This window comes from Copidosoma floridanum, unplaced genomic scaffold, assembly GCF_036245765.1.
Source record: "Copidosoma floridanum isolate Cflo_tuat_1 unplaced genomic scaffold, Cflo_Japanese_pri ptg000030l, whole genome shotgun sequence".
Lineage (NCBI taxonomy): Eukaryota > Metazoa > Arthropoda > Insecta > Hymenoptera > Encyrtidae > Copidosoma > Copidosoma floridanum.
Window position 1 is genome coordinate 9,608,970 of NW_028321907.1, and position 18,828 is coordinate 9,627,797.

Below are 18,828 nucleotides of genomic sequence, written 5' to 3' on the forward strand. Positions count from 1 at the left end.
ATAATTTAAATAATTGCCTATTATGTTTTTATTAGTGTTTACTGATATGTTGGATACTTATTTGTGTGAAATATCTTGCATACTCTCTAAATAAATGTGAATGAATGTATCACACTCAACATGAGAATTTGTTTTCTCTGTACGTGTAATCTAATATGGAATAAAAATCAAAATTCTTTAATTTTTTTTCTTTTTTTAAAAAATTTTTTTTTTTAATTCTTTTTTTTTTAAATTTTTTTTTTAAAGATAACAACTGGGCTTTTTCAAGGTTTTTATTTTTATGTCTCTGTCTTTACATACTCGTTTATGTATTTTTTGTTTTAAATTTTAGTTGTGCCCTTTCTAAATTCTCTGATTTTGAGTATCGTAATCTGAACTCTATCTTTTTTAAAAGAATTTCATACTTATATTAATATTGTGAGTAAAAATGTTGGAAGTTTCATAAAACGTGATTCAATTGAAACAATTTAAACATATTATAACATACATCTAAAAAATCAAAAAGAAATCTTATATAATTGAGTATGTTCATGCGTTCACCTAAGCTGTTAAAACATAGTAAGAATAAATATATTCGTTTCAATAATTATGTTATCAGAGTTTTTTTTATTAATTACCAATTAAATGTATGCATTTCATTTGTATTTTTCTTTCTAGGCAAACAAATCATTTAGAAAATCAGTCCACTACAATTGCGTTAAGCAATTTAGCAGATTCCAAATATTGGAAGTAGCATATTTTTGGACAATATAAAGTTTCAGCTCACTTCAGAACAATGTTGGGGAGTGTGTTGAGTCTCAGGTATGTATGTTAAGTAAATTATTTCTTAAAATTTATCATACTTACATATTTATATCCCTAACACTGTCCGTTCACATTCAAATATAAATATGTTTAATAGATTTTAAATATCTCATACCTTAAAAAAATGATATAATTCTGAAAAGCTTCAGTGTATATTGTAATATAGAAATATTTGTCAATTGAATAATTCTGAAAGTGGTTTCCCTGAAGTTGATTGTAAAAAAAATCTTAAGCCTTTAAAAGATTTTTTTAACTTTCAAGTCACGAAAACTACGAAAACTTTCATCGAGACTTTGAAACTTTAAAGATGTGATCTCGTTTGGTCTAGTTTTGATTGTTTTTATTGATATCAACTTTATTTTATCTCAAAATACATACCTACCTACGATGTCCACTCAATGCATTTGTTATAAGCTTGTGTTCCCTGCCGTTGTATGTTAAAAACTTTGAGTGTTCTCATTGAAAAAAAAAAAAAAAAAAAAAAAAAGGCGCATGAGAGATATATAAGACGCCCATGCAGTGGGATTTTTCTATGTCTTATAAAACAGCAAAACTAATTACCAATGAGAAGATAAAGTTCGTCTATGAAAATAACTACTTGTAACATCGAACTTTGTAGCTACCATTTTTCCAATCCCTATACTATGGAAGAAAATTCACCCAACACACTGCTCGTTCGCACAACTCACGCTCGCCGGGAAATAATTCTCGCTCCGTCAAAAAGAAAACACCGCAGCTCATCGTTTGCTGATTGGTAAGAGCACGTCTTCGCGGCAAACTTGCTATACGATATACACTTGCACATCCTCGCACTCGTGGTCGATACAACGGAGTGAGCATAACGGGCGCGCGGATAGATGGATGGGTCCAAGGCACGCGGAGGCGAATTCTAAATTTACGGGTACTGGGGTATGCTTGCAGCATCAAGGAACAGCAGCAGCCGAGCCATATCTCTATTATAAGTCCGCCATAAATTTTGGCTTTCATTATCATAAATCGAACGCGCCGCAGCATATCACAGTCAGACGAGAGATGCTCTTTTCGCGAGGGCAAGTTGCTTTTCTTCCCCTCCCACCCGCCCACCACTTTCTCTCTCTCTTTCCTGTAATATTTGTGTGTACGTTTATGCCCTTTGGCGATGCATCGCGTTTGCGCTGCTGCTGCGAGGGCGAAGGAGGGTACGAGCGATTGACGATGATGTATGCCCCGAATGCGTGGTTGTGAGCCGAATGCTATAGCGATTACGTCTTGAGGTATGGGTGGTGCTGTAAGTCCACCTTTGGTCCGATCGTTTTCAGCAGTTCTGTTGGATGGAGCGCCAGGTGATGGTTTCAGACCCTTCATACAAAGACTCGTAAGAGGTGGGAGTATTTTGTTTGCAAGTAACTGATCGTGTTTGCGAATAATATTAAAAATAAATTATGTCACAATAGAAAAATACTAAGAGATACTGTCCAAGAAATCGTACAACTGTTTATTTTTAAATAAATTCAAAAAATATTCTTTACAGTAGCAAATAAAGTGCTGCAACAATGATGTATCGTCACTGGTGCTATTTTAACATTTATTCATAATGTGAGGCCTATATACCAGTCAGTATGCGCGTCTTCCGAAAACACATAAAAAGCAGATTTAATGCAGTTTCAAGAAGACCACAGCAATGACGAACGCGCTGAAGCCGAAAATTCACTTTAGCGCCTCTGGCTTCAGAGAATACCACGACAACTACCCCAGACGATTGATTTATGTTGTTCCCAGCAGTATATTTACTTGTGTCGCTACGAGAGTGCTATGAACACTTATTGCGGTCTTTATTTGCTTTACATGCAACTTTATTTTAGCCAAATTTTTAATTACTGCTGCATTGTATATTGTACTATTTTTATATATTTTACTTTGTATGTAATTTGTGGCAATTAATTATTATTTTTTTTTTTTTATTACATGTAACATCAAAAATCAAAAAATCGAAACGGAATTAAGATAACCTAAGTGATTTGAAAACTTCATTAAGTTTCGTCAACTATCCATCAGCCAATAAGCACTTGTGCTCAAAATAAAAACGTTTTACCTTAAAAAACAACTCATTTCATTATTTTTGAATGAAAAATTACTCGTCATTAAAACGTAAAAACATCAGCGCGATACCCGTGACAACATCTTAATCATCCGATTATAAAAGCTGAGACGTTAATAAAAAAAAAAAAAACAAATAAAAAAAAAAAAACATTACACGTCATACACCCCACGATAACCCAACAGTGCAAGCCCGAATTCACGCCAACACACGCACAAGCGGAGCTTCTCGATTGTTTTATCACCAATAAAACAATCAAGAGCCCAAAAATTACGACGTTCGTTATACCTTACATACACGGTCTCCTCACGGACCTTACAACCACACGACTCGCTTCTTTTTACGATCCCGTATCCCCTACACTTCACACATGCATCCATCTCTTTCTTCTGCCCCGCTCGTTTCAAACTGCCGCTGCTCACCTTGAAAGCTCGCTTCTTAGCGCCGTCTCACCCGAAAAATCATAATACTCGCACCAGCTTTATCGCCCCCTCCTCCCTTCCCCCTTACACTCGTCCACTTTGGACGTTTACGACGTTGCACCACAATAATTCCGTCGTTGTCGCACAATCGTTAAAGTCCCAGCTCTGACAAACGACCCCAGAAAGAAAGAGAGAGAGAGAGCTGTATATGCTTGTCCAACGGTGGCGTGGGCACCGTACTCGCGAGCCTTACCATACTCACGCATAAAGGCCGGTAGTACTTATTTACGAGGTCATGATACATGCGTTGACGATTCGTCGAATTTCTATGGAAATATGACTTAGACGCAGTACCAGAAAGTATGTATTGAAAATTCACGGTAGGAATTAAGTGATGACAACGTAAGAAGCCAAATGGGCTTTGGATGTTGAAAGCGAAACGTTTGTCTCCGAGGAGCACATAATATAGCAAGAGACATTTGTTGATTTCTTCAGCGGTGAAAATCTCAAAAGTTCTTTCTTAGGGTTATTGTTCGATCAATTTGCGACACTGCTGTATACTGTTCAACGTTGGTCTCTCAGATAGTTGAGATTCGTTCAGCACAAGCAGGTCTGATTAATTATATCGTGTTACTACTGGAAAATGTTAACTTATCGCGTGCTATATCAAAAACGCACTAGGTATAGCGGGTAGATAAATAGGTACACGCATGACACGACCGCGTGCACCATCGAACGAAATATGAATGAACAGTGTCGTGTTTCGTAATTCTCTAAGTGTTTTTTTATACAAGGACGAATACATTGATAAAAGTGCGTTTTCAAAGCTTAGTTGTCTGACGTTTTGAGTTGAACTGGTTTTGTTGTCATATCTCATCTTCCTATAGCTTGACGTGGATACATAAGGGTTCACTAGCCGGTACTTATTTGTACGATTACGCAATCGAAATCCCCTACATTAATATTTAGATTCAATTGTGATGTAGTGAGAAATTTCAAGTGAATGTATGGAATGAAAATTTGGTTGATCGTAATCACACGAAATATTAGATTTTTAAAGAAACTGATAGTATCCGACTAGGAAAGCGTTTTTAATTTTCCGATAGCTCCACCATCCATCACTTGTCTGCGAATAAAATTAAGAATCTAATTCATGCAAATGCTCTAAAAATAAAAATAAAAAAAAAACTCGACATCAACGACAACAATATTCGCGATGACAACGCGTGCTAGAGTGGATATATAATTTATCCGGCGATGCTCCACAAGTATCTTCCGGCATCCAAAGCTTGCATACACGCACCGCGGAGGAAAAAAAAAAAAAAAAAAAAAAAAAAGTAGAGACAAACCGCGCAAGGAGGATCTACAAGGCCGGCATTCCAGCTCGGCGCAACACCTCCTTCTAAATCCTCGGCGCGTCGTGTCAGCGGCCAAGTGATTCCCGATCGACCTTTTATGTGTACACATGCAAGGTGACAAGCGCACGTACACGAGGAAGTCTCTCGCGGCTTCGATTCCGCGTATAAGCTGGCGATAAATCGCGCCAGTGGCGAAGTGTCGCGTGTCGAGTTGAGACTCTCTCGGTGTGCAAAAGAAAATCTCGAAGGGCACAAGGAAGAGGAGGCGCTGGGTATCAGAAGAGGGAAACAAAAAAAAAAAAAAAAAAAAAAAAAAAAAGGGCCAGGGGTACAGGAAAGAGAGAGGAGGTAGAACGAGAGCAGGGAGACTAGGAGAGCGCCAATAAAGTGTGCGCGAGCGTGTCGGCCGCGGAGCGACGAGAAAGCTCACGTGTTCGCGTTTAGCATTTATCGAAAAGCCCAAGTGGGCATGTATGTATATATGTATATGTACAGCGCGGTGCGAGCGCGGGATCGTAAAGTGTGCATGCGCTCGAGAGTTCTCGGCTCGTGCGCTTTGTATATATGCGGACGGGGCGAGAGCGCGTGTCATGCAGATAGGTTTAAAAGCCGTACGTGCCGCGCTTGCAAATGCGGACCAGCTTTGCCTTTGGCTCCTCTCGCGTCCTTCCTTCCTTCTTTTCTTTATTTCTCGCGCCCAGGCGCATTCTTCCCCTTCCCCCCTCCATGCGTGTGTGTGAGTGTATTATGCATTCGCGTACACGTGACTCTGCATCCTTGTTTGCTTCCTCTGTCTGTCTCTCTCTCTCTCTTTTTTTTTAATACGCCTCGAGAGTGTTAGAATTTGAGAAAACTAAGTAAGTGTGCGAGTATGCGTACCGTGTACACATATACGAGTATGGAAGCGAGATAGCGCACTGATTTTAGTTTTGTCCTTCGTTTGGATTCTGATAAAAATGACCAACGTTGTTGCTTAGCAAAAATACTTGGGCATGGATAGGTCGACGAGTGTTACTGACGTGTGAACCAAAGAAATCGATGGCAAACTACCGATTGTCTTTCTACTCTCGGATCTGATAATTTCGTTGCGAAAGGGGTAATTGTGCGATATGTCAACACAAGACTACAAGAGCTAAAAGATATAGATAATGAAAGCAACACACGTAGAGGGTATTTTTGGGGGGCTAAATAGGGAATCAAAGCTCGACTCTTTCGATTACTAAAAATTTATTTGAAGTGTTCGTACAGGAAGCTTACGTGAAAGAGTTAATGATCTTACAACTACAATATCTTTCAAGCAATTTTATTTGATAGAAGAATTAAAAAATGTATACTTAAAGCTGACATCCTTTCTTTGGTAAAATGTACATCACAAACAAGCTCTACGTGGGTTGTGCACATTAGTCAATCGATTTCCCTCCCACTGGACTCAAATGCCTACAGAGAGACTTTCACGTCTAAAAAATACAAAAACACTCGAAACGTCGTGGAAAGAAGAAAGATAAAAAGAAGAAGATCCGATGGAGAACCATCCCCAAATACGCGTACAAATACAGACGTTCTCGTGAGGAGATGGAACACACACGTACTGCGGTACAAGCTTTACCGAACGACATGTAGGAAGCGAAGGAGACGCCAACGCAAGATCGTCCGACAAAAAGGAGATCAATCCACTCGCCGCGCGAGGAAGACATAAATCGCGCACCGCTGGACCGCGAACGACTGTTTTGGAGAAAGGGTGAGCACACTGCGCGAGGAGTCCGAGTGGGAGGGGGGGGGGGGGAGGAGCTGCCTCGACGGATTTACTCGTGGATGTACACTCGTCGAGGACTCGTGTTTTTCTTTGAGACGAGTGAGCCGACGAGGAGGGACGGAAAAGAAGCGCGAGGTGAAGAGAGAAGGTGGGATTAAAATTTAGAGGCGAGAAGAAAAAGGGAGAAAACGGACTTGACGAATTGATGAGGGGAGAAAGATGTGGAGAAATGGAGACGAAAGCCATTTGCGGATGGGAAGAGAAGGGCTTGAGGAAAAATGTCGACTAACGCATATCCATGTGCATAGAAGGGAAAGCACTAATCAGGTGGATGATTTGGGTTGGCTTCAATTTATGATTGGTTGTTGTGCTGTTATCAGTATTGGCATAAGGATTTGATAAAACGGGCTTTAGCTTCTTTGCGAGTTTCTCTGTACTATAATATTGATGATAATCTTGAAATGGTACATAGAAGAAGATATATAACAAATTTTATCAAATTTTACCACAGTAGTTTGTTAACACCATATTGGTTGCGGCGGCAATATCATTATAAAAAATTTACATAAACTGGAATATTTTTTATGCCATGACTGCTCGCACATGTCAGTGGTATAATACGTGAATGCTATTAATACCTTCTCAGCTAAAATTAATCCAAACAATCGTAACATACTTACGCCTAATTAATCAATGTTATTCTTCTACATTTAACTTTATTGTCGTTGATTACACATGAAATACAGATGTGACATGTGTTTTTATCTTCATTCCACTGAATTTACCTCTATATAGTACTGATATGATGCTAAGATCAGTGATTATGTAACTTTTTATTGTAATTATCTTGATACAAGGGTTACCACGACTGTTGTAAATATTTTTAATGCGTATAGTATTTGCTGTACTCATATCAATTAATTATGACGTGTTTGATGTTCACAAGAATAGTCTGTAATGGAAAATGTTTCGGTCAATGTGTCAATGAGGTCAGCTGTGTCAAGTAACTTTTTGTAAACAAAAATATCTCCACAACCAATGCTGTAGCGATGTATGTTTATGATTATAACTGAATTTCTCTGTGGAGCAAGATTAATACGTTAACCAATTGCGTTAGAAAAGCAAATGATTTTTTGCATGGAGTAAAATGTTTGGGATTTTAGACTAACACAGATCTCTCAATTGATAATAAATAAGATAATATAATCTTGATTGCAATTGCGTGTCATGTAATATGACAATAAACTGGAAACACTATCTCTATGTACGGAACAAAGATATCGAGATAACGCAAAAATAGAATCTCCTGCCAGTAAATAAAAGATCTATCCTGCGTACTGATACAGAAATAACTGACGCATGCACACACATACACACACGCGCGCGTACTGTAAAGAAAAAGCATGAGCTGCTGCATCGGGAGCATCAATAAAAGATAAAATAAAAACGAAAAAAAGGGGTAAATACAACATAGTGTCGTACGAGTTGCACTCCTTCTCGGGTGAAAAGAAGAATGGACGCGAGTCTTCGCGGCGGGAGTACCGCAGCAGTCCGTTTTATTTCTCAGCCTGACAACCGGAGACAAGTGACCACATCGAACTGTCGTATATACCGGGCTGTCACCTGTCCAACAGCTCCCCGTTCTCTCTCTCTCTCTTTGTCGTTTTCGCGACTCGCTCCGAAAGTCCTCCTTTACTCTTCTGCACAACAAAAAATCCTCTTATTTTGCTTCTCTTGCATCTTTCTCTCTTTCTCTTTTTGGCTCTTATTGTGTACGCCACGTTTAATTTACGAGCTATTAAAACTGTAAACGTAGCTAAATAATAATGGCACATTTCTGGCCAGTCTAAGGAGGCATATCGGTTTTCTTGATGATAATAAAAGAACAGGACATTATTTAGATGCACGTATATTTAACGACAAGGAGGGTTCGGTACGAGTGTTGAAAATAAATATAAAGCTGATTACATTGTCCAAAAGAGTATTAAATCTCGGGGGGGGGGGGACAATGAGGATGGAACATGTTATTCAAGAAACATATTTGAAAATCCTCGGGTGTGATGTTCTCCCACGTGTTGCCTATGGATATGCTATGCAGATATCTCATTTACATGAGCAACATAGTGTAACTTTTTATGACAAATTTATGGGTTCTATTATTCTCATCAACTAATGTTGCTTGATCTTTTGCCCAATAAGAGTATCGTAAAGGTTTTTGCGAAGTTTACTTAGTATAAATCATTGCAAAAACTAAGTTTTTGAAAATACAATATTTTTGAGTAAAATTTTTTTTGTAGGCTACACGTACATATATTTATGTATCGTCCCACTTGAAACTCAGTATGTAAAACAAAAATGTATGCTCGTTATGGTTCCAAATTGACTCATTGGGTATAAAAAACATTGTTCTTCCTTGGATCAAATATTTTCCCATGATTTCTTTAAACGTGGCACCTACAAAGGTAAATACAAATAAATTCATAAGTTTTACACCATTTGTGTAATAATATAATTTATTGTAATAAGTATAAGCTGACGTTACATGCCTTAAATGCAGAATCAATAATGTATTTGGTATTTTAGCTTATTTTATTTAAAACTTTGAATGATCAATCTGTTACATTATTATTTACGGTACAAAAAGTTTCCAAGGAATTAATTTTTTATACATTTGAGTAGCTTAGAAAATGAAAGAATGTAAACGTTTGTCTTATGCTACCTTCATTTTAATAAAAGTGAGAAAACCATTTCAAAATGAAATTTCTTACACGCCATTTAATTTATTTTTCACACGTATTTTGTAACAGCTGTTTTTTCGGTTGACTTTCGATATCAATAATAAGAAGATACGTTTGTGAAATTTTTACGTCTTGCTTACATGGTACTACCAATCTATGGATTAACAGAGCAAATAGTATTATTTACATCATAGGATTTCATTTTGAGATTATTTTTATAGCTTAACATAATATCCAAACAAGTTTTAAATTGATATTTTGTCAGAAAACGTCAAATTAGATACCACAAAACGATTTTTCGGTTATTTTAAAACAATTTTTGTTATTAACTAAGGATTGATTTTAATGAGCTTTACAATATTTGTACTAAATGCTTTATAGGAGAATTTAATTTTTTTTGCTATTTTTATATTCATTTTGCAGTACAGAGCATCTGCATTTAATGCCAGAGTAATATTTATACTACACTACAGACAGTTGTATTTTACTGTTATATACAAGATTGTCTTTTAATGTGAACGTGTAAAATTGACGTTGAAGAAGCTGTTGTAAAATATACCTTTGTTTTTCCTGAAAAGTTGCAATAAAACTGTTAGAAAAATTTTTCCCTCAGATGAAAACTGTCCAACTGCAAACCATCAGCATCGACATTTAATCCAATGCGACGTGTAAAATTAAAGCGTGTAAGGATAATAAGTTGAGTTGGAAAAAAAACTTGATTACTTAAACACATACTTACACACGATGTAACCATCTCAGATCACCCTCATTTTGTTTAACATCGAAAATAGAGATTTACAAGTGGTTATACTTTTGCTCTGGCGAAAGATGTAAAGCTTTTTCATACATAAGCGATAAAAAAAAAAAAGAAAAAAAAAAGACATTTCGTGGAAAATATCGTAATGCTTGAAATACGTCATGTTTTAATGATTGGGGAATTTTCAATATTCGTAGAAAATTTACGCCAATAAGTTTCACGTCATTATTAGTCTCAACGTAAGACGCTGGTGTAGAGATAATACTATTTACGTAGTTAAAAAACAAGTGTTTGACTTAACTATAAATTGAGTTTCATGCCACCGATCGAATTCAGCAAGCTTTACAGTTCAGGAAGTTTTAGGAAATTCTACGGTTCTTGTCAGTGAATATTGCTGTCGTAAAATTATTAAAAAATGAAGTCAATACCGTTTGTTTTTGGATTAACAATTTTTATCATGGTCAGCACAATTTATGTGAGTATTTTCTACATTTGTCCAAAGTTATCATCGTCAAAGATATCATCAATTGCTTTTAAAACAAAAGTATTTGAAAAGGCAATTGTAAAAGAAGCCTCACATTAATTTTTTTAATCATTTCAGTCGGCTGCTTATACCGAACAAGAAATATCACACAAATTCAATAAACTACGAAATCATGTTATAGAAATTGATTCTCAACTTAAAAGTAATACAGTGGATGAACTTCATAGAGCCATTTATCAAAAAGCAATGAGAGTTTTTTACTATTGCTTTTTTGACAGTATTAAAGAGTTATCTGATCCACTACTACAATTTTATTTCAAAAATGTGACAGGAGACCCTCAATACCATCACAATGTGATCCAGGTACTACGTTAAAATATACTTTAAAAAATGCACTTTAAGAAAACGACTTATTTGAGAAGACAACAACAAATAAACATATGCCTGTGAATTTCAGTGCAGGGGGCACAATTATCTGTTTCGTATTCAAAAAGAAATTTCTTTTTAAGTAGCGGTAGAACTTTCATGTCTTTTTCTGTTTCTTTCATTGAAAAAAGATAGAAAGTAACTAAATATTAGTTTCCAATTAAGAGAAAAAAATCTAACACCTATTTTCACAATGACACTACTTTTATGTGGTTTGTTGTAGACACTAATGAATTTGCTCTTTAATGTCGGTACGTAACAAAAGATCTTTGTCACTCTGTTGAGAGTAAGCTCTATTGGCACTATCAATAACAAATTTGTTAAGCATGAATGTTTCTCTACCTATTCTAAGATTCTCAACGATTATTTACGCATAGGCTTTCATACATATCTGCCTTTTTTTTTTTTTTTTACAAAATCATCATTGAATTTCTATAAACATTTACAGTCAAGAAAAGAGGAGCTGGAAGAAATTAGTCATTTTGCAAATGACCCTCAAGAACAAAAAATCTGCGAAAGTGGCAACGATTCAAACTGCTATGTAGGAACTCTAGAAGAGAAATTAAATGAGATTGAAAAAAATCTCGAAGAAGTCAATGACTATAAAAACAAAACACTTGACAGCATAAGGGAATCTAACTTTTCAACGCCAACCGGAAAGATCAGAGAATTTCTACAAAAATTGCGCTTAAAAATAATGAAATGTATTTAAAAAAATATCACTGAGTAAGTTAAGATTACCAGTAATCTGTACAATAAATATTACACTTAAAAAAAATTTTTTTAAACATCTTAAGTTGAATAAAAGCATGTTAAAATAAGAAAACTAAACAATCTAAGTTATTATATGACCCTAATTATAATTTGCTATTTGTATACATGATACATCATGTATACATTCATTGGTTCTAAAGGTAGAAAGGGGCGAGAAAACAAACCAGTAGGTCTCCAGTAATTACTGTGCCAAAAATCGTGAATCTTAAAATAATAAAAGAAAAAGTAGAGATTAAGGAGAAGGGGCAGCTTGACGAAAGGAAGCAGATAAATTATATCACATGGCCATTAGCTGCGGAACCGGTAATCTTCGTTGGTGTGAACCTTCGCTGGTGCGTATATATACAGAAAGAGAGTTCCAGCGAACAAAATTTTACGAGACTCTCAACGAGCTCATCCTCGACGTAATATTGCAAGGAAGGCGACTTAATCGTAGAGCCTACCACAGCTCTGTTGACGCCGTAGGATGTTTTGCAGGAAGAGACTTTTTGCTTATCTATTTAAAAAAAGATTTTATACTGAAAAGATTAATTCAAAATGATCCAAGTAGCGTTCAGGAGTTTGAATATAATTAAAAAAAAAATTTTGCAAAAAAGTGAAACGTGTACGTTGTAATATTTGGGTTTATACACATGTACCAGTTACCATTAACATTTCTTACGATTCGTGTCAATACATTCCTGTACGTACAAAAGTAGTAAATTGGTTTCGAGTACAAGAATTGTTCTTCATCGTCACAAGTATAAAATATGATGTATATCGTAAAACAATGCGTACCTTTTCTTTTGGAGAAAAAAAATCAGTGAGTCGGAATAAAAAGAACGAGAGAGAATGAGAAAGAACAAGGAGTCAAGTAAACGGAGACACGTCCGTTGATACAGTTACAGACGCTTGCTGGCAAAGCCGATTTATCTACAGCCCCTTACTTTTTTCCCTTTTACATCCGTAGCTCTTGAGCATGAACTCACCCTCTCCTTGACTTCTTAAATGTGCGCCGCTGCGTTCTCGAGAGATCGTGTCTTACACGAGGATATTTCACTTTTTCTTGTAGCCAAGGAAAGTCCAAGGGTGGCTTACCATCTCCTCCCCCTTACCCCGCAAGCCGCTTGCCCGGTCTTTGCTCTTGGAGGGTTGAAAACATGCCACAAAAGAGAGAGAGAGAAAGGAGGGCTAGGAATATTAGGTCGAGGAAAAAAAAGATGTGGTAGAAAAGGCTTCTCCTGGCGAGCATCCGGCATACGCAGTACATGTATATAGAACACATCTACACTTAATTGACTGCCTGCTATGTTTGCGACCTGCGTGACCCATATTGCTACTCATTCTAACACGTGGTTTGTGATTCGACATAAAATTAAATTGCGAAAAATGTTACTTGTATGCTTTAATGAATAGCTATTGGCCATTTCTTCTAAATAAAAATGTTCTTCTTTACTAAAGACTCAAAGTTCAATGCATTCTCGTACGTGCTTAGTACTAAAAAAAATGCATCTTCATAATTTCAATGTAATCTGTAACAACATGATTGGAGAAATCAAATAGGCACGTAATAATAATTTTGTAAAAAACAATATAGATCGCGTTGACCGAATCCTCTAAGAGAAAAAAAAAAAAAAAAAATACGAGGCTTGGAAAACAATATACGCAAATAAACCTTTTCACTCTGAGTCGTCCGAACACGTTGCTTCTCGCCAAATTTGTCGTCGAGCCTTCGATAAATCAATCAATCACACACCCCAGTCCATTCCCCTTTCTCACCCGATCTCCAACCCCCTCGGATTTTCTTACTGCATCGCATGCACGCGCTCACACACAAACAAACCCCACCAGCTCCGCGTCCGATCCGACTGACAAATAGAATCGCAAATCACTCAGTGGCGATCTTCCTTCTCGAGAAACAGAGAGCAAGCGCCAACCAAAAGAGAGCAACGGCAGAAGGGAGATCCGAGAATAAGAAGGAGAAGACGAAGAAGACGGAGAAGAGGAGTAGGGGAGGGGAAGGCGAGAATAAGCCAGCGATGAATAATTCATGATGCGGCCGAGCTACACGCTGCAGAGCAAGTGCGAAGAGAATCGCCGGGATACTTGTGGATGTAGAGGACGGGAGGGGGGGGGCTTGCACGCGCAATAATTGTAAATCCTAAAAGCGAGGGACAATGTTCGGCAAGAGTTACGAGTATCGATTCAGTCGGGGAATTGTTATCGAGGTCACTACCGATATGTGCTATTTTGGATGTGTGTGTGTGTGTGAGTGTGGGCTAGTATAGCCCGTACGTAGTGAGAGCAAGTCCATTGTAGGAGGCACCCACGCTATCCATGCTTTGGAAAAAGATCAGATTCCAACGCTCGTTGTGTATAGGACGTCCACTGACAAAGATTCTGCATATATGTATGCAATGCACGTCTTTGTGTGGATACAGCATTGCTGTGTTTCATGATGACATTTACTAGATTATGAGTACAATATTGTCTTGGAAATAAAAAAAATTTTAATTTAATGTAATAGCAGCATTGAATTTAGCAAATAAGAATCAAGATATTTTTATAAACACAGTACAAACGTAAAAAAATCTCGATTACATAATGGCATGAATTTATCCAACAACAGCATAATCATCGAGCGTGAGCTTTAAAGCTCTTCGGTAGGAGGAGACGTAATGCGTTAAGTACAAACTTTCACGCCATTTAAATTCAAAAGAGAAGCTGAGGAGAGAGAGCTCTGGTGGAGCAATGAAATAGTGTATGATAATGTACATGGATGCACCCAAACTGTGTGTGTATATATATATATAAGCGTGCGAAAGCAGAGACAGGTCTGAGAAAGATGAATGCGCGAATCGGTCTTTTTTCTCTTTGCCAGGAGGCAATGAAGCCCGTCAAAGCAAATGATGGACGTCCCTGCATAAAGCTGACGAGTGACTCGTGGCGCCTTCAGGAACGACCGAAAGGAGCCCCCTACATCACTTTTATTACCGGCCGTCCTCATTTTCATATCTCATAAAACCTCCGCAGGCCCGCCCGTCTGTGTACCCTCGCTCCCGCGAGTCTCTCCCTTTTTTTTTATCTCCATCTCGCTTGTGCGCCACTGCCACCCGAAGAATGACGGATGGACACGCGCATCCGCATTACAATCCTCCCTGCCACCCCTCCCCCGCCTTTTTATCCTCGCAAAAGTCCACGCGCCCGAGCTGCCGTAGTTTCGCTTAGTGCGCCGAAAATCGACGATTCCTTTATGAAAAACTTGATTTATACACCTTTTTTCCAGCTCCCCCTCCCCCACCGCCCTTCCATCGTACTCGTTGTCTCGTGATCCTCGAACGTAAGGTTTGCTGCTCCGCAAAGTTTCTCTCCTCTTTTCGACACTGGCTTTGATATACGCCAAGTTACGCCGGGAGATTAGTCGATGCTCCTCACATTTTTGAAATGGTCCTTCCCTCGTTTCGTTTTATCCTCCGAGTCCCCCTTTCTCCACCAAATCATATTCCTCACTCCCCAACTCTGGTTTTGCAAGGATGAGTTTCTACAATTTATGGCTTTTTGCAGTTTGCGTCACAATCGGCGTTGCTTTTGATGCTTTTGGTAGAGACTCCATTTTCATTAAAACATCGGATAAACTACGACTTAGTGATGTAATTTTTACTTGTTGTAAAAAAAAAAAAAAAAAAAAAAAAAAAAAAAAAAAAAAAAATACTTTACTGCGATGCATCACAAGTTACTTTTTTGTCTATGTATCAAGTATGAAAAACCATCCAATCACATTGTCATTTATCGAAAAAAAAAAAAAAAAAATTACATAATGAGCAATCAAGACGTATGGCATTTAAACCCATAGTTTGCGAAAAAGCACACCAATCCACTTACCAACCCCTTTTGTTTTCAATAATATTAGTCTCCGTACAAATACGTGTATAATTTGAAAGTCGTTTGAAATTAGAAGCAACAGTTATAGCGTGTATACCCTCACGTGTGCAAACGACCATACGTACTCAACCACTCGCCATTCCTTACCCCGAAAACACGGAGAATGAGTCGCGGGAGGCCTCTCCAATGCACCGATCCTATCTCCCCGCTATCATATCGAGCTTGATCTCTCCTCCGTATCGCGTCCCAGATCGTTCTCTCGTCCCTCTTCTCCTCCCGTTCGCAGCGGGTAGCCCATTATACTCGCCATCGTCTAATAACCGCTAACTAACCGGTCGCCGGCCGATCGTCCCGATTAATCCTTCGTCAGATCTCGGGATACCCCCCTTATGCCCGTAAACCCTTTTTTCTTCCTTCGTTATATACCACTTGTGACGAGGATTTTTCTAGCCGATAAACAGCCATCCCGGACCCCCTCACAAAACTCTCACTCAATTTCTTACCATGTCCCTACACTCTGGATATCTCTCCTCCGGGAGGTCTGCCATAGGTATCTGGCTCGGGAACACCAGACACTCCTAAAAGGAAAATAGAAGGGGGCAAATGGGGGCATATACGGATATAAATTTTCACAGCGCTCTCGCGCTATTTATACATATATAATTATATTGGCACACTATTCTCGAGGTAGATATCTTCGTGCTGTCACCTCCGGTCGTCCTCTTCGCCGAACTCCTCCCTGGCTCGACTGTTGGTGGCCGGCACCTAGGCTACACACACTCACACGGACACAACCTCAAGCATACCTTCCGCTCAATTCAATCTTTCCTATCCCTATATAAACCCTACACCCATTTAACCTGACTCACTCGGATCTTCCCCAAACCTTGAGACGGGTACAATCCGCCTGATTGCAGTACTTTTTTTTCTGTGCTGATTTTCATTAAAACTACACTTTTGGCAAATAAACGAAAAATTTCCTCTAATGCATCGGGAATCGCTATTGACTATATTTCAAATTCGTTATAACTGGATCATGGTAAGCACAAAAAATAAAATGTTTTTCTAATCCACTTTATGCCCGCGATGATTTCATTCATTTTTTTGCATTGCTTACCAAGTGAAGATGTAAAAAATTTAGTGTTCATTCGATAGCTTATTAAAACCTGAAGTTTTTAAACGCATTATGCAAATTTTAATAAAAAACCCAGTGATCGCGCCATCTTGGAATGACGTCACAAGTGAAAATACCTTATCCCTTTTAGGGTCTTTGGTCCTTCTCTCTCCTCTGACTCGTAGTCCGCGGCACCGAGAACACACATTAAGTAATGTGTTATAGATGTACATATAGAAAATGTATATGTTATTCTAGGACTCGGTAGCCACCGATGACTTGCCTCGAAATATAGGTATACAGTGACGTGATAGCTTTAGCTACCACGTCACACACTACTTTTTGTTACACCGACATTTCCCTCTTCGCTTTTTCACCTGTTTCTATCTTTATGTACCTACACGGTACTCGTACTCTATTGCAAGTATATGTATATACCGATCCTTATCCTCGGGTGGGATCTCCCGATGTTTCTCGCGGTTGCTGCGTGCGTGCACGCATTGTTTCATTCCGCCGTAAAACCGAGGATCTCGTGCTTCGTGAAGACACAGGGGCCATTTGAGAAATCGGCGAGATTAGCGAGTTCCTTATCTCGACGCGATTGTCTCGACGACTCAACTTGCGAACGCACGTCTTCATGCCACCGCTCCCCATCTGGACTTGGTTGCAAAAACATATACTCCTTCTCGTCTTCCAAATGACTATATAACTCAGTCTCTCTCCTCAACTCGACTCCTTCGAACCGCAGTACGGTAAGCGAGCACTCGCCTTACAAACAAGAGCTGCTTTTCTCCCCAAAAGCTCGCGGAGCTTCTCGCTTACTTAGTCGTCTCTTTCTCACTTAACGCGAGCAAAGCGCCCATCAGAACAAACATGCCTACAAATATACACACATCCTGCGTACCACACCCAAAGGAGAGAGAGAGAGAGAGCGTTGCTGCACTGCTGGCGACACACTGTGAATGACTGCCACTGCACGTGACAAGAGACTGACAGGTTTATGCTCGAGGAGAGAGAGAGAGAGAGAGAGAGAGCATAAAAGGGAACAGCGGCAACAGCCCTAGAGAGACGAAATCCCTGTGTTGCGGAGAGCGTGCCCGTGATGTACCGCCCGTTTGTGTAAATGACACGAGAACCGAGTGAGTGACACCGACACCCCCTTGCCTCTTCTTGAGCCACTCGCGGCCCTTTCTGCGCTGAGGTGGCGCACTACTACATGTATATACTTTCACTTTCTCCGTGGAACGCCGTACGGAGACGAGTCAAGTTGGCGCACTTTCTTCCACTTGCGTTCGCCTCGTAAACTACTTTTGTAAAGACTTTGTCCCACTGTAGCTTCAATGTTTTTTGTGTCTCTTTGCAGTTTCTTATTCTCAAGACCTTACGACTTTTTGAGACTTTACGCTTGCATAGAGGATCCAAACTGCATTTCTCTAAATAGAAACTTATATTTGCTAGGTGCCTATCGTTGAACAAAAGGAAACTCCTTTTCTCTAATTTGGTCAGTCTTGTACATTGGGTGGACTAATGTAACAACTAATGAACGAATTAATCCATAAGGATGAATCACAAAGGAACAAGGGAGTGTACCGGAGCGTTGGGGGGAAAAGCGAGCGCCGATAAAAAAAAAGGCCAGGGGAACTTATTAGGTGTATAAAGCGAGAGATGTACGAGTTCTTCGCACGAGAGAGGGAAATAAAGAGGCGCAGAAAAAAAAAAAAAAAAAAAAAAAAAAAAAAAAAAAAAGGGAGGGCCCGGGAAAAGAGCTGGAGGAGATAAAGACGAGCGCTCGCTTTCTCGTCTTGAGCGTAACAGATGCCGCGCAATAAACACCTACCGTCACTTTGGCCCATAAATCGCGGCGCGAGCTCCGCTTTGCTTCTTCGGACGAAACACATTCCGGAAAGGAGGAAAAGGAGAGGGCTTGTCTGTGTATCCCCCGGGCGAGATATTTCGCGGTTGTGGAGAGGGGAAAAAATAAAGGCAGGGAAGCTGATCTCGTCAATGACGGCTCGATGCTTTGGCGCTTTCAGCCCGATTAAATAAACCAGGCCCGTGCGATAGACTCTTATTCCGGGTGAGCACGTGGGGTTGGCTTTATACGAAGAATGCAAAGTACTAGGGCTACCATCCGTCGATTGTTTTTTCATTTGCTTGATGTGCTTGGGCGCTAGAAATTTATTTTTCTTCTAATGTGCCAATCTATTTGCGAGTTTCTGTATCCATCGGATCTCTTTGTTTTTTGTTATACTCCTGGTTT

At 38.9% G+C, this 18,828-nt stretch overlaps 1 long non-coding RNA gene across 1 annotated transcript in view; it reads left to right on the top strand.

Moving 5' to 3' along the window:
* Nucleotides 1–749: 749 nt before the first annotated feature.
* LOC149373467 (uncharacterized) overlaps nucleotides 750–18,828 on the top strand; it is a 101,586-nt gene continuing 83,507 nt past the window's right edge. Inside the window, exon 1 of the long non-coding RNA XR_016293370.1 lies at nucleotides 750–801. This is a non-coding gene — a long non-coding RNA (uncharacterized LOC149373467). The remainder of the gene's footprint in view (nucleotides 802–18,828) is intronic.